The sequence below is a fragment of the Anser anser genome (assembly GCF_964211835.1).
Source record: "Anser anser genome assembly, chromosome: Z".
Lineage (NCBI taxonomy): Eukaryota > Metazoa > Chordata > Aves > Anseriformes > Anatidae > Anser > Anser anser.
This window is the reverse complement of record NC_139723.1, coordinates 27,580,920-27,595,383: the sequence shown is the minus strand read 5'-3', so window position 1 is coordinate 27,595,383 and position 14,464 is coordinate 27,580,920. Positions and strand designations below refer to the sequence as shown.

The window sequence follows — 14,464 nt, the reverse complement described above, 5'->3', positions numbered from 1 at the left end:
TTAGATCTATGTTCTAACACCATGGAATGTCTTGCTGTCTGATGCATTGTTCATTCATTTGTTTTTTAAAGCTCTGTGTAATAGCAGAATATTTCCATATTAAAAGAGAGAGAGAGAGAGAGAGATGTTGGAATTTTTAAAAAATAGAATATTGTAGACCATGTGGTACAAATACTGACAGGAGGAAAATTGCCACACAGTGGTAGGGTATTGGAGTTACAAATTCGTAGAATCAGGCACTTTTTTGAGTTACTAGGTTACACTCTTATTTACATTTACATTCATAAACTCTTCAGCTACTTCTCCACCTTGGGCCTGCTCAGTAGCTTTCTGAGACTAGATGTGGAGAAGTCTTTATAAAGATAAACTGGAAGTTACAACAGATGTCCATCTCTATTTTCTGTTTATAGTGGCATTGCAAACATCAGGTTTATCACGTGTTTTTATGCAGTAGGTATGTAGAGCAAACATTTCTACTGCCTCTCCATGGTTTTTGTGTTGTCTTGTTTTGTTTTGAAATTACAGTTTCTCTAATTTGCCACTGTTACCTGCAGAAATTTTTCTAAGCTTGTATAGATTTAAATCCCTTGTTCATCAGCTATGCCTTATGCCCTTGGTTTCAATTTAATTCATGAAGCAAGTGAATCCCTAGTTCAAAAATGGCTTCTTTGTGATGAGGTATATTTTTTTAAGTTGTTCTTTCTGGGTGCATGCTTATATCTAATTTCTGCTTCTAATACTTAGTACATACATTTAACTTTTTCAAGAGCCTGTTTTCCATCTTATGTCTTAGTGTAGAGGCATGCAAAGCAAATACTCCAATATTTTAGCTGTTATACTAGGGTGAGAATGCATCCATGGTTGTGTTTTGTTTCTGTCTGCAAAAAGCAATAGGAAAAAAAAAAGATGTATAGTTCTATTTAAAATATTTACATGTGGACTTCTGAATTAGAATATCAGTAATATGATTAAAATCAGATAAAGAATTTATGGGTTTGGCAAAAACTCTTGGACATACAATATTTAAACAGATTTCAGAAATATTGTCATCTAGCATTTGAAATCTATTTTGTGAGCTTCTTGTGAGTATCAGGGTTGATATTTCTAAATCTGTCAGTTTAAAAGTAGGATTAGCTAACAGGCATTTTAAAACACTTCTGTCTATCCAAGTAGCATCTGAGCTCCAGCGGAGCAATATTGATTGATAAAATATTTGTTGCTCTGTCTAGAATCTTTGGCACCAGTTCCTTGTTCTTACTGAAAAAAGGATAGGCTAAAATTACATAAAACTAAGTTAGGTGGGAAAAATAACTACATTTGTGGTAGGGATACATAATATCCTTATGTGTTATGTAATTATGAAACATATGTGTTATGTAATTATGAAAGTATGGATTGATCTTATAAACTATAAGTACTCAGAGTGACATTTTAAAGGGAAAATGAAGATCAAAAATAAAAAATGAATGCAAAAGTGATGTGAATGAGAAAGCTCACAAATTGATCTGTTACTTTAATAGTTTAAATAGGGAACCAAAAGCTTCTTCCTAGTTTGATTCATGAACAAAGAAAAATTTAGTATAGGAAGATGTAGAATATTAGAAAAATCTCTATTGAAAGAAATCTGGGAAATAATTAGCTGGCTGTCAAGGTCCAGGAGGCATCTCTTCTGTCCTGTAGGCACACATAAGCTTCAAGCTTCTGGCAGCAAATAAATGGGAAAAATTATGCACAAAATGCATGCCTGCTTTAGACTACAAATTACACACTGACCATTTCAGAAGGAAAAATGGACATAACTTAATGTAAGAAGCTTTGCAAATGCATTAGTCAGAGAGAACTTACCAGGATAGGATTGGAAAATACAAACAGCAGAGAGAAGCATTTATTTTCTCTGTTTTGTAGAAATTGGCTTCCTGAAGTTTCACTTTTGGATATCGTAGATGACTAGAATTATTTGGGGCTTATCAAATTCCTCTAATCCAGCGAAGTAAGCAAGCATTAGAACATATGAACATGTTATAATATTAGAACAATAATAGAACAATAATATATATTGTATATATATATATATATATTGTGTATATATATATTGTATATATATATAATCTATAATATTAGAACAATATTAGAACATATTTTCCCACTTGAAAGATAAGGCTGCATTAAGTGCTGGGATTGGAAGAACCCTGACAATTTTTCATTTTCAGGTCTTTATATCTTCTTTCAGTGATAGCACACTTGTGAAGTCCTTGTGCCTTGACATAAAAATCCACTGCCTGCCTGCCATGATTTCATAGTTCTGTGCCAGGTAGAACATTTTGCTCTGCTGCTTCCCTTCATGCAGTGTGTATTTGTTAGTCAGATGGTTCGTTCCTGCCCACTAGTGCTACATGCTTAGCATCTGCTCATCCTGTCTTCATGTGGGTAATGCCATTTGTGGATTTCTCTTTTAGTCTCTCCAGTAGGAAGGACAAATTACGCATGTTTTGAGATGCATAATAACTGTCTACTTAAGGTATTAGTGAAAAAAATAAGGTACAATTTGCTCTCTCTACTGAATGTAATTATTGGCTTTGTATATCAGAATAGGTCAGAGACAGAATGAATTGAGCATTGTGTGGAAATAAAGTCAGTAACTGAGAGAAAAGTTTTGAAGAAAGAAGAGGGGTTTAGAGGAAGGCAGAGTGGGGAGGGAAGAGGTAGTATAAAATATATGACAGGATTGAAAAAAAAAAAAAGATAAATTCTTTAAGATGTAGTCTACCCTACTTCTCTGCTTTTTAACTGTCTCCCAAGTCCTATTACCTGGAGGAAAGGCAAATTCCAAAATTGACTGCTGTCACTTTTCCGTTTATTCTACTTCCTCTTAGGGAAAAAGAAAAAAGAAAAGAATTGAAATGTGATAGTTAGGGGTATTTATATCATTTGTAGCTTGCATAACAGAACGTATGTGAAGTATATGTCCTCTGTTATTACTAGTACTTTCCAAGTCAAGGAGCTTCAAATGCTTTAGGTTGTCTGCATGTGGGACAAGACTGCAAGACTGACTACACATACTTTGAGTTGCAGGATAGCTGTCTAGTCAAGGAATTAGAGAAGCAGAAAGTAAAATTACTAAATTCATACCCTGAATTATTTTGCTATAACTTTTGTATATAGGTAAACCAGAACTCTAGTGCTATCTCAACCAACACTGTATCATGAACCATCTGCAAGGCAACACTCTGACCTACTTCATATGTAGCAGTATGGTTTAATACCATCTCTTAACTCACGTACAATGAGTGAGGTTTTGCAATAAGTTGAAATCATAGTATTTTTAAAGCAATATTTCTGTTCCGTATTCTTGAATACTAAAAAGCCTCACTAACAAGCAAATAAGCAAATCTTAGGAAGCTGCATGAAAACTGGAAGAGAAGAAATAAAATAAAACAGCTATCAAGTATGAAACCTACCTGTTGAAAATTATATATTTTGTTATTGATAGTCTTTTATTTTTCCCCCAGACATCCATCACAGCACTTACTAGGGTAAAGCCAAAGCCCCTTTCAGGCTTTACCTAAGCAAAGCTTGAAAACGGAATTGTAACATAACTGGTCAGCAGTGTTTTGATCATCACTTTTTTATCTCATAGTCTCCAGGGGATACAGATGTATTAAATTGAAAAAGAGAATGATGATTTTATCAAATAAGCAGTCTGGTAATTGTGATGGGATACTTCCACAAATGGAACAGTTTTCCAGACATGCAGTGATTCTTGAGCAGATTTCTGCCTTACAATTTAGACAAGTATAAAGTGTTCATTGAATTAACAAGGGAAAAGACCAATTTCTAGTATTGTAGGAAACTTTTATTACAAATGAATGTTCTATACTGAAGCATCAATTTATCTGGTATTGAAGAAAACAAGCTGTATTCATGATATTCAGCAGTTAAAAAATTAAGGCTAGATGTCTCCATGCCCCGTGTTCACAAAACAGCATTGACAGTCCTACTTCTGTTTACTGCAGGCACAGTGCTGGAGAATATCCCTGTTCAGGAAAATGTTGAAATATGGGCTGCTGTGAATAGAGATGGCTATGGAAGGATATATGGAAGTTTAACTGTTATCTGATGATAATGCATGTATTTGCTACATACAGGAATCTTACTAACTGGTCAAGTGTGACTGACACTTATTAATCTATTGATCTTGTTTGATTTTTATGGCATTTTAGTAAATGTGTGTGAAGAAGTTGTGTTCTCACCTCGAAATACTCTGTCTTCCTGAGACGTGTTTTGTTTTTTTTTTTTTTTTAATGTATGAATGTTGCTGTTATAAAATGCAATCCAAGCAGAGGGTGAGTACTAGAAACATTTACTTTTCAGGTCAGTTTTGTGTACTAGAGCCATTACTGACTTGCATGTTTTCAAATAATGATATAATCTGAGGTACCAGGAACCTAGAAGAGTTAATAAGCAAAGTTCAAAACATAAAAGCCTGTGCATAGATGCCTAGAACTCAATAGTGGACACATCAGATTAATACCATGATTTTTTTTTCAGTGAATATTGTTTTTGATATATGGCAGGTTATATTTTTGAAGTGGAGGTGTTATTTTCAGCAAGTGGCAGTTTTCAATGCAGAACTTACCAAATATTCTCTGTAAATATATATATCAATTATATACAGAAATGTTAACATGGTAATAATAACTGGAATACAGCAATGCAAAATTGTCGGGATGACACCATCCTTTCCAGAAGATGTCTAGCAGCATTTTTAGAATAAAAACATGTAGGGACTAGGTAATCCTTCTCACTCTTACACATACAAACAGGTACACTTTGTGCAGAGTCCCCCCAGGGCTGTCTTCCTGTAGCATGCTAAAGCTTACATACCTCTACCCACAGTTTCTTATGTTGGCTAAAATTCCATGCACTTTTTTACCTGTATTTGTCATGCTTAAGCAAGGCAACCAACACATCCCACTGGTTGTTTATTCTTTAAATTCTGTTAGTGTGTCACTTGAAGACAAACAAAATCTATTTATGTCTCTACTTGTAATTGTATTCCTCCATAGGAGCAATATTTTCTATTTTTTTTCTGTAGGATATACTGGGAACTATCTAAATTATTCTTCTGAATATTGCTTGTGATTTGGTTTCTTGCTGGGGGAAAGATTAAGAGAAATTACTAAAAGAGCTGAGAAGCAAGACAGAGGCTTAAATAAGCAGCGTGTCAGTGCAGTACCATACACAGGTTAACTTCACAGAAGTTAGATGCTTGGCACCAGCAAACTTTCAGTACGGTTTTCTTGGGACTTGAGAGTGCAAAAGGCATCTATCTAAAGAATTCATCTGTGAGAAAAGAAAGTGGGAAAATGTCTAGTCAACTCTCTCATAACAAGTCACGGAAAATGAGAAACTTAGGAGATGCAGAAGGGTTTGCTTCATCCAGCCTATGCTGGAAACAAGTTAAGCGGATTTCTCAAGACTGCAAGAAAAATAAAAGAGCTAACTATTTTTAAAACATATGTAGACGTTGTAGTGAGCATCCTTGTTGTTCCTTCTGTGGGAGTAAATATGCAAGTTGCTTCTTGTAATTTTGTAAGTAAATCTTTAAGTCTTGCAAGTAGTTTTATATTGCAATTAATATATTTGTCTGTCTTCTATCATTAACTTTATATGTACTGCCAATACTATTGTAGTCAGTGTAATAATACAGGCAGTCCATACTTTATGAGGCTGAGCATAGTAGCAGTTAATTTTGCTCAGGTGGTCCTTCATGAAAATATGACTGCAGTATGCACAGGTGATATTAGCACGTGATATTTAGCTTTTTATACCTTAAAAGCTGCAGAAATAACTGCACTTTAACATTGCTCTCAGTCTACTTTTTGGAAGTGAAACAAAAATTTAAAACATCAAAACCTGGAAAGATTATATTATGTAGATAAAAAAATAGTACGTTAAGCTCTTTGCCACATTAACATATAGTTTATAATGTAAAGGGAGAACAAGCTCCAGAGGCCAAATTGAGATGGCTTTCTAAGACAGTCTCTAACATACCAAGGAATGACAGAACTTCAGAGGAGTCTAACTGTTCTCCAGGGTAACCCAAGAATAGGTACACCATCTATTATACAGGATTTTTTGTTTCTTTTGGGACATCTGACAGCACACCAGAACAGCCTGATGCCAAAACCAAATAGCTCATCATCTCTAAACATCCTCACATGTCAGCTATAAAAGTGTGTAGGATTCTTTCAAAACCAGGAATTAGATCACAAGACTGAGGCATCTTTTTTTTCGATCAGTTTGGCCACTGAAGTTTTTTAGTCATCCTTATTCTGATGCAAGAATTTGTGATAAATGTGTTTCAAACGGATAGATGTAGTTTCATGTGAAACTGGGGTGCAGTGTTTTTTTGTTTTTGTTTTTTGTCATTTCCTTGCTGACAATTTTGATTTGAAGTTGTCCTTGCGGTTAAAAAGAAACCTGGCATTTGAAAAACTACCTGAGAAGGAATTGATTTGTATGTCTGGCATAATGATATAGTTTGTTATAGTATTACTCATGTTAATTCATTCTGGTTCCGTAATAAAGTTAATTTGTTCTAGTTCCATGGTTGATTATGCTTCTAGGATGGAGGAGGAAGGGAGATGCGGGAAGAAACAAGTTATAGCTCATCATAAACTGTTATTTATTATCTCAGAAAAAGCTAACATTAGTTGTATGATCTTTAATATCTCATACAACATCTAAAATTAATTTACCTGTGTTTACCATTTATCTGTTTTAACTGGGACTATTTCTGTGACAGAACAATCTGGAATGGATTTGGAGTGAAACTTGAGTAGACATATTACTTTAATTTTTTAATATATTAACATCCTAGTATTATTTTTTTTCCAGCAGCTTGTGCTCTACAGAATTAACTCTGGTTTTAATGAAGATGCAACATTTTCATATGATTATAACTGCTGTATATGTAACCTATTTTGCAGGAGATATGTACTAAGTGGGCCAAGTGAGCCAGAAATGTTAACAAAACCTTTTTGTTGTCTAATTAATTTTGTTGTGTAATAACCAATATTTGAGTTTCAGATACAGAAAGCTCAGTCAATTTAAACCCGTAATATATAAAGTACAGAATTCAAGACAAATTCTGAAGTATGTATCCTGAGGCTAAGTCATAGATAGAAAGTTATAGCGGTAGGGCTTTTGCTTGGATTATTTCAATTTGTCTCCATTTTTGAATCTTTCTCACTAAAAGTCAATGTTATAAATTATTGGATTTTTTTGTAAACTTTCCCATAAGTATGCTTACAAATGAAGTAGATATATACAGTCCCAGTAATTTTGGGAGATGCCTGTGTCCCAAAATGTTATAAACTTGTTAGATGGCTTAGCAATAATTGGAATTGCAATGATTCTACTTAGGCATACAGTGTTTTCTGCAGATTTTCCCTTTAGGTGTGGAACCTCAGTACAGCTTAATTTCAGTCCTGTATTTGCATGCACTGATCTCCTTATATCAAAAACATGCAGAAAATCTGTTATGCAACCGGGAGGATGTTTGGTTAGTCTGAAGAATATCAGCATCATAGATGAAGGTAGTTCTTGAAAAATACGCACTTGTATGAGAAATTGTGGCGGACAACTTTAATGATTAGGTCAGGAACTTGCAGTTGTTCGTTTGTGGTTGTTTGTGGTTTTGTTTTTTCTTTTTTTTTTTTTTTAATTCATCCTTCTAATATGGATACTGCTTGTTACTAAATCTCATAGTAAACTAGATGCTGTATATGTACATGCTTACTATTTAAACGCTAACATTCACAGATTAGACATCTAATCATTTATGCCTCATGTAGGTAGGAAGTGAAAGTATTTTATAACGGAAATATGACAGCACCTTAACTGGAAAGGCTGTTCAAGTCATTGGTGCAATTCATCAGCTGTTCTGTACTTCTAGGCTGTTTTCTAGAAATCCATTAAATATGATAGGAAGATGGATTGTGGTCTATTTCTGAATGACATTATAATCGGTACATATGGTAATTAAGATCAGCTTATAGAAATGTTTTCTTCAGGGTCCATCAGTTGGCTAAAAATTTGGAATAATCTGAGAGGGGTGGAACCTAGTAATTTCAGAATTTGTAGTTGTAGAAATATTCAGCATACAAACAGAGGACAAGATTGCTGTTTAACTAATGGTACATTTTCTGTGAGATCTTTGCATTACTGTCTCTCACATAGATATCGAATGACACACAATTTACTGTTGTCATCATATTCTGCTTTAAGAAGACTGTAATTCAGAAATATGTAAAATTTAAAAGGATGTATGAGTGCTAGTATATATTCCATATCATGCAAAACCTTCAAACTAAAAAAGCGGATACCTGAAAAATGTCTCCCTTTTGCTTGCTTGCCAAACAAGCTGTAGAGAATGTGTCACACTACAGCACAGCTTTATGCTACACCAGTCATTGCAGACTCTGCACAGACTTGCTTTCTTGCCCTCTTACCTGATGCTAAAATGAAAACATTGTAAGCAATGATTCTGCAGTTGTTATGTATTGAAGGAAATCCACACAAATTTGTGCACTAACCACATCATTACTTTCTTTTTTCTCTAAATGTTGATGTCTTACATGAGTTTGAGTATCAAAGAGGGTGAGAATTATCTACAAAATGGATAGTGTATTCTTTATGTGGTCCACAGTCAACCATCAAAAGATGCAACAGTATTGCTTTGTATTACATTTCATTTTCATTCTTCACGTTTTTTTAAGGAACTGCTCAGTTAAGCTTCTGTTGTTTAAAAAGGAAAAGCCAGCAGCAAGAAAGATATCTAAGATCTGAAATGTGTAGTCTCCCATAATATTCTTTCTGGCACTTGTCATGGGAAAATAAATGAACCTGGTATCAGGCCTTGAAGTTTTATTAACAGTGAGTATTTTGAATCTGAAAGAGAAGTTTCAGATAATGCATTTCTTTGCAATTCATACCCAAAAGGAAGTTTGAGTACAGCAGGCATTAATCCTTATTATTTTGGTTCAGTTTTAAGTTACTTCCAACAAGTCCCCATCATGAACTAAGACCCTGTTGTGAGATAGTACAAGGCCAACATTTACACTTTGATCTACACAAAACAATAGAATTAAAAAAATAAAAGTAAAAATAAAAACTAAACTAAAGATTGATTGTCATTATCATGTTGTTCATTAATTTTTTTTACACTTAGAAAAAAACAGATGTTTCTTTATAAGTGGGGGTATTGATGGTGTTCTCTCTCACTACAATATCTCAGCATTCATAAAACAATTGCTTCATGTAACATTTTGCCAAGCATTAGCTCGAGCGTTGAAATTTTGCCATGTTTAGCATTCATCTCAGACTAACCCGTTTGTGTCGGTCAAAGTGGTTAATTATTCTGCAGAACAGTACAAGAAGAAAATGTTGCTCTTCCCATGTTAAATCTTTTATAGACCTTTTGGCTTGAAATGCTGTGGTACCTGCAGACTTTGGAAGAGGGGCATGACATTTGGAAGAGCATGATCTTTATATGAGAGACTGTCCTCCTATGGAACAACCAGTCATTTAATCCAAGCTATAAATCTTTGGAGCATTGCAGTTCATGCAAGCTTGTAGAATTTGCAACAGTGAAACATCTGCAGCCTTATCAGTATTAGGCTTCAGTCCCTGCTGCTCCTTCAGCTGACCAGACCATGAATCTGAACAGAACTAGTCAGGGAGGCAGTATTCATCTTGTTTTCCCTGCTTACTGCATCTGTGGATTGAGCTAGGACAGGACACTAACTGAAAGTAGAGCATCTGTCTCTTCTTTGCCGGCAATAATGCTTCTGCTGACAACTTCATATCACGACAAAGAAAGCTCAGTTTCAAAAGCTGAGAAGCCAAAAGTATGCTGAAGGGAAGGGAAAAGGAACAGGAAAAGGTTCAAAGAATATGACCTGGAAGATGGAAGAAGGGGAACCTGGGTTTGACAGAGAGCAAGGTTGAAATGACAAAGACAGGGATGAACTAAGGAGCAATCAAACCAATAGAATGAGAACCCTAAGACTAGATAGTCTTCTTGGGAATGGTGAGAGGAGAGGCTGGGCAATGTAACAAATAGTTCCCAGCTTGTGCCCCAACAATACACTGACTCACAGTCATTCTTTTGGAAGCAGGTCAGCCTTTCAGCTGCAAGGGTTGAACAGTAAGTTTTGCCCAGCCGTGCCTATGAATAGATGTGGCGGGAGCTGTTTAAAGAGGGAATGGTCTTCATGGACATTCAATCTCAAATGCTTCTGAATCAATTGGACAGTATCCTGTGCCAGCTCACAGGGATCCCAATACTTATAATGGGTATGGGATGAGAATTCATCATTGTGAAATCTTCTTTCCACTCATGGTCGTATGGCATACTTGGACAACTCCCAGTTGCTAGAGAGAGCTAGGAAGAGCTGGTAGTTCATGGTAGAGCTCTTAATGATCCTTCTCTGGGTAGGATTTCCAAGGTAATGGCTCTCTGGAATCTGTTCCCAGGAGAAGTCATTTGAATTAATTGCCCCTCTGTGAGTGAGTAGAGCCTCTCACATGCAGAGGCCCTACACCTAACAGCAGTCAAAAGAACTGCTGTAAGGAACAAGAGAAAAGACAGGAAGACTCTGAGCTGGTGTGGAAGAATTAATCTCTGGCTATAATGAAATGGTGACAGAAAGACAAGCTGAATCAAATCTTGTAATGAGCACAGTGACACAGGTTTGGGAGTAGAGCAGAGAGTGAACCTGTCTAGATGAAAGGGAAGGGAAGAACAAATTTCTTGTTGAACTATTCTCAGGCTCTTTCTGCAAATATGAAATAGGTCAATGCAACAAAATAAAGATATGGCAATCTAAGATATAACAATCTACAACAGTACTTGTGTTTATGAAAGCCAATGGACCTAGGTAAGAGGACTTACAAGTCCAGGAGGTTCATAAAACACCTAGATAATAACTTCTTGGTGCAGGTGCTAAGTGAGCCAACTAGGAAAGGCGCCCTCCTAGGTCTGTTGCTGGAGAACAGAGAGGGTCTTGTGGGAGACGTGGCAATTGGTGGCCATCTCGGTCATAGTGACCATGAAGTGGTTGAGTTTAGAATTTATGGTGACAGAAGGAAAACAGCCACCAAAACTTCAGCCCTGGATGTGGGAAAAGCAGACTTCAGGCTGCTCAGGGAATTAGTCAGCAAGGTCCCCTGGGAAACTGTTTTTGAAGGCATTGGTGTCCATCAGTGCTGGTCAATCTTTAAGCACTGCCTCCTAAAAGCTCAAGATCAGGAGATTCCAAATATCGGAAGTCAGGCAAGTGGGGCAGAAGGCTGGCCTGGCTGACCAGGGATCTTCTACTGGAGCTAAGTCGAAAAAAGAAAGTGTACGGCTGCTGGAAGGAGGGTCAGGCGACGATGAAGGAATATAGGGATGCTGTTTGTGTTTGTAGGGAGAAAATTCGTGTGGCCAAAGCCCAACTAGAGTTGAAGCTAGCCATGTCTGTGGGAGACAATAGAAAAGGTTTTTCTAGATATGTGAACAGGAAAAGGAGAACCAAAGAAAACATAGGTCCGCTACTTGATGGGGAGGGTCTCCTCACACCCAATGACATAGTCAAAGCAGAGACGTTTAATGCCTTCTTCACCTCTGTCTTCAACGCTGATGATGGGCTTCGGGACCCAGGGTGCCCTGAGCTGGAGGACCAAGATGGTGGGAATGACAAACTCCCAACCGACCCTGAATGTGTGCAGGATTTGCTGCTCCACCTGGATCCATACAAGTCCATGGGTCTGGATGGGATTCATCCCAGGGTGCTTAAAGAGCTGGCAGACATCATCGCGGGACCTCTCTCAATTATTTTTCAACGATCTTGGGAATCTGGAGAGGTCCCATTGGACTGGAAGCTGGCAAATGTTGTGCCAATTTTCAAGAAGGGTAAGAAAGAAGACCCTAGCAACTACAGGCCTGTCAGTCTCACGTCAGTGCCTGGTAAAATTATGGTTAGGATGATCCTTGAAGTTATTGAAGCGCATCTGGGGGACAATGCAGTCATTGGTCCCCGCCAGCATGGGTTCATGAGGGGTAGGTCCTGCCTAACAAATTTGATTTCCTTTTATGATAAGATCACCCATCTAGTCGATCAAGGGAAACCGCCGATGTGATCTTTTTGGACTTCAGCAATGCTTTTGACACGGTTTCCCATAGGATCCTAGTGGACAAAATGTCCAGCATACAGCTAAACAAAACCATCATACGATGGGTGAGCAATTGGCTGACAGGCAGGGCTCAAAGGATTGTGGTAAATGGGGCCACATCTGGCTGGCGGATGGTCACTATTGGGGTCCCTCAAGGCTCCATTTTAGGGCCAGTCCTCTTCAATGTTTTTATAAATGATTTGGATGTAGGACTAAAAGGTGTTCTGAGCAAATTTGCCGACGACACTAAACTTTAAACTTGGAGGAGTTGTGGACTCGGATGAGGGTGGAAAGGTCTTGCAGAGAGATCTGGACAGATTGGAGAGCTGGGCGATCACCAACCACATGAGGTTTAACAAAAGCAAGTGCCGGGTCCTGCACCTGGGAAGGGCAACCCTGGCTATACGTACAGACTGGGTGATGAGACGCTGGAGAGCAGCCCTGCAGAGAGGGATCTGGGGGTTGTGGTTGACAGCAAGTTGAATATGAGCCAGCAGTGTGCCCTGGCAGCCAGGAGGGCCAATCGTACCCTGGGGTGCATCAAGCATGGCATTGCTAGTCGGTCGAGGGAAGTGATTATCCCGCTCTACTCTGCGCTGGTGCGGCCTCACCTCGAGTACTGTGTGCAGTTCTGGGCACCACAGTACAAAAAGGACATTAAACTGTTGGAGAGTGTCCAGAGGAGGGCGACGAAGATGGTGAAAGGCCTAGAGGGTAAGACGTATGAGGAGCAGCTGAGGTCACTGGGCCTGTTCAGCCTGGAGAAGAGGAGGCTGAGGGGGGACCTCATCGCAGTCTACAACTTCCTCGCGAGAGTGAGTGGAGAGGCAGGTGACCTATTCTCTGTTATCACCAGTGACAGGACCCGTGGGATCGGTGTGAAGCTGAGGCAGGGGAAGTTTAGGCTGGACATCAGGAGGAGGCTCCCAAGAGGGTGGTTGCACACTGGAACAGGCTCCCCAGTGAAGCAGTCACTGCACCGAGCCTGTCTGAATTTAAGAAGCGATTGGACTGTGCACTTAGTCACATGGTCTAAACTTTTGGGCAGACCTGTGCGGTGCCAGGAGTTGGACTTGATGATCCTTATGGGTCCCTTCCAACTCAGGATATTCTGTGATTCTGTGATTCTATGACTTTATAGATCACAGATCGATCAGCACAGACTGCTGTGCCTCGGCCATATGAGGAGGAAAAGGAGAGCAATGGAGCATGGTGGTGTGGAACAAGGTGGAAGTGCTCTTCCTGAGGTTCAAAAGGAGTGCTGTACCGTGTTGGCATGCAGAAGGAGACAGCATCCCATCTGGGGATGCTGAGGGTGGAAGGTTCTGTGATACGGAAGGAAGAGTTATATATATTTGTTTGTAGGTGTATAATCACATAAGTATTTTTGAGGTTACGGTGAGTAATACATAAAGTGTGACAGACTGAGGGTGCTGGGTCTCATGAAAGTGTTTTATTGTGACATGCTACAGAGTCTCACAAAGGATGTCAGATATATGAAGTAATAGCTTTTAAATTAGGGCAGGTCTTTGACAAAGCAGTACTGGCTCGTGCTTTGTTTGAAAGCTTTGGAAAGTTGGAGGGGGTAGAGCAGCATAAAGCTTTTACCATCCTTTAGCATAATGTGGATTGAAAGTACTGAGGATCAGGTTTCTACGATGTGGCTCTAGACGTACAAAGTGTGGCCAAGACGTGTCAACAGGTTGGCAGTCAAAGGTGTCGAAAGATCTTCCAACCCTGTTGAAGACAAGGCTCCTTGCTCCTTGGAAGAGGTTCAGGTATTTGCAGCTTAGTAGCCAGGCGTACATGCAACTATGAGTGATGTAAAGGTGTGGGACAAGCCTATTTGCATAGTCATTCTTTCTTTGGTTAATCAAGGCTGTATTCTGTATCACCAGAAGTTCATTAAACAAGTATATGACTTACCAAGAATATACTGACTAGGTTATTTTTTATTTTTTATTTTTTTCTAGAACACAGCAAGTGTCATATTTTCTCAATTTTTAATGGCATGTATGTGATTTATATCAGGCAACATTTGCCTAGAAATTAGGAATACAACTTAAATGTGCAAAAGCAGCATTTCATTTTTGGTGCTATTGTTTAAATAAAAGTAATGTGAATGCATGGAATGCGTCAGAAAATTAAAAGACTTACCAAAACATGTTTCATGCTAACAGTCTAAACATGCTGAAATTCTTTCATCTGCAGCTAGGGCAGCATTCACAGTTCACTGCCTACT

At 38.2% G+C, this 14,464-nt stretch overlaps 1 protein-coding gene across 3 annotated transcripts in view; it reads left to right on the top strand.

Moving 5' to 3' along the window:
• The window catches only part of FBXL17 (F-box and leucine rich repeat protein 17), a 331,304-nt gene that overhangs the window by 246,907 nt on the left and 69,933 nt on the right, over positions 1 to 14,464 (top strand). The gene's annotated exons all lie outside the window — the stretch shown is intronic.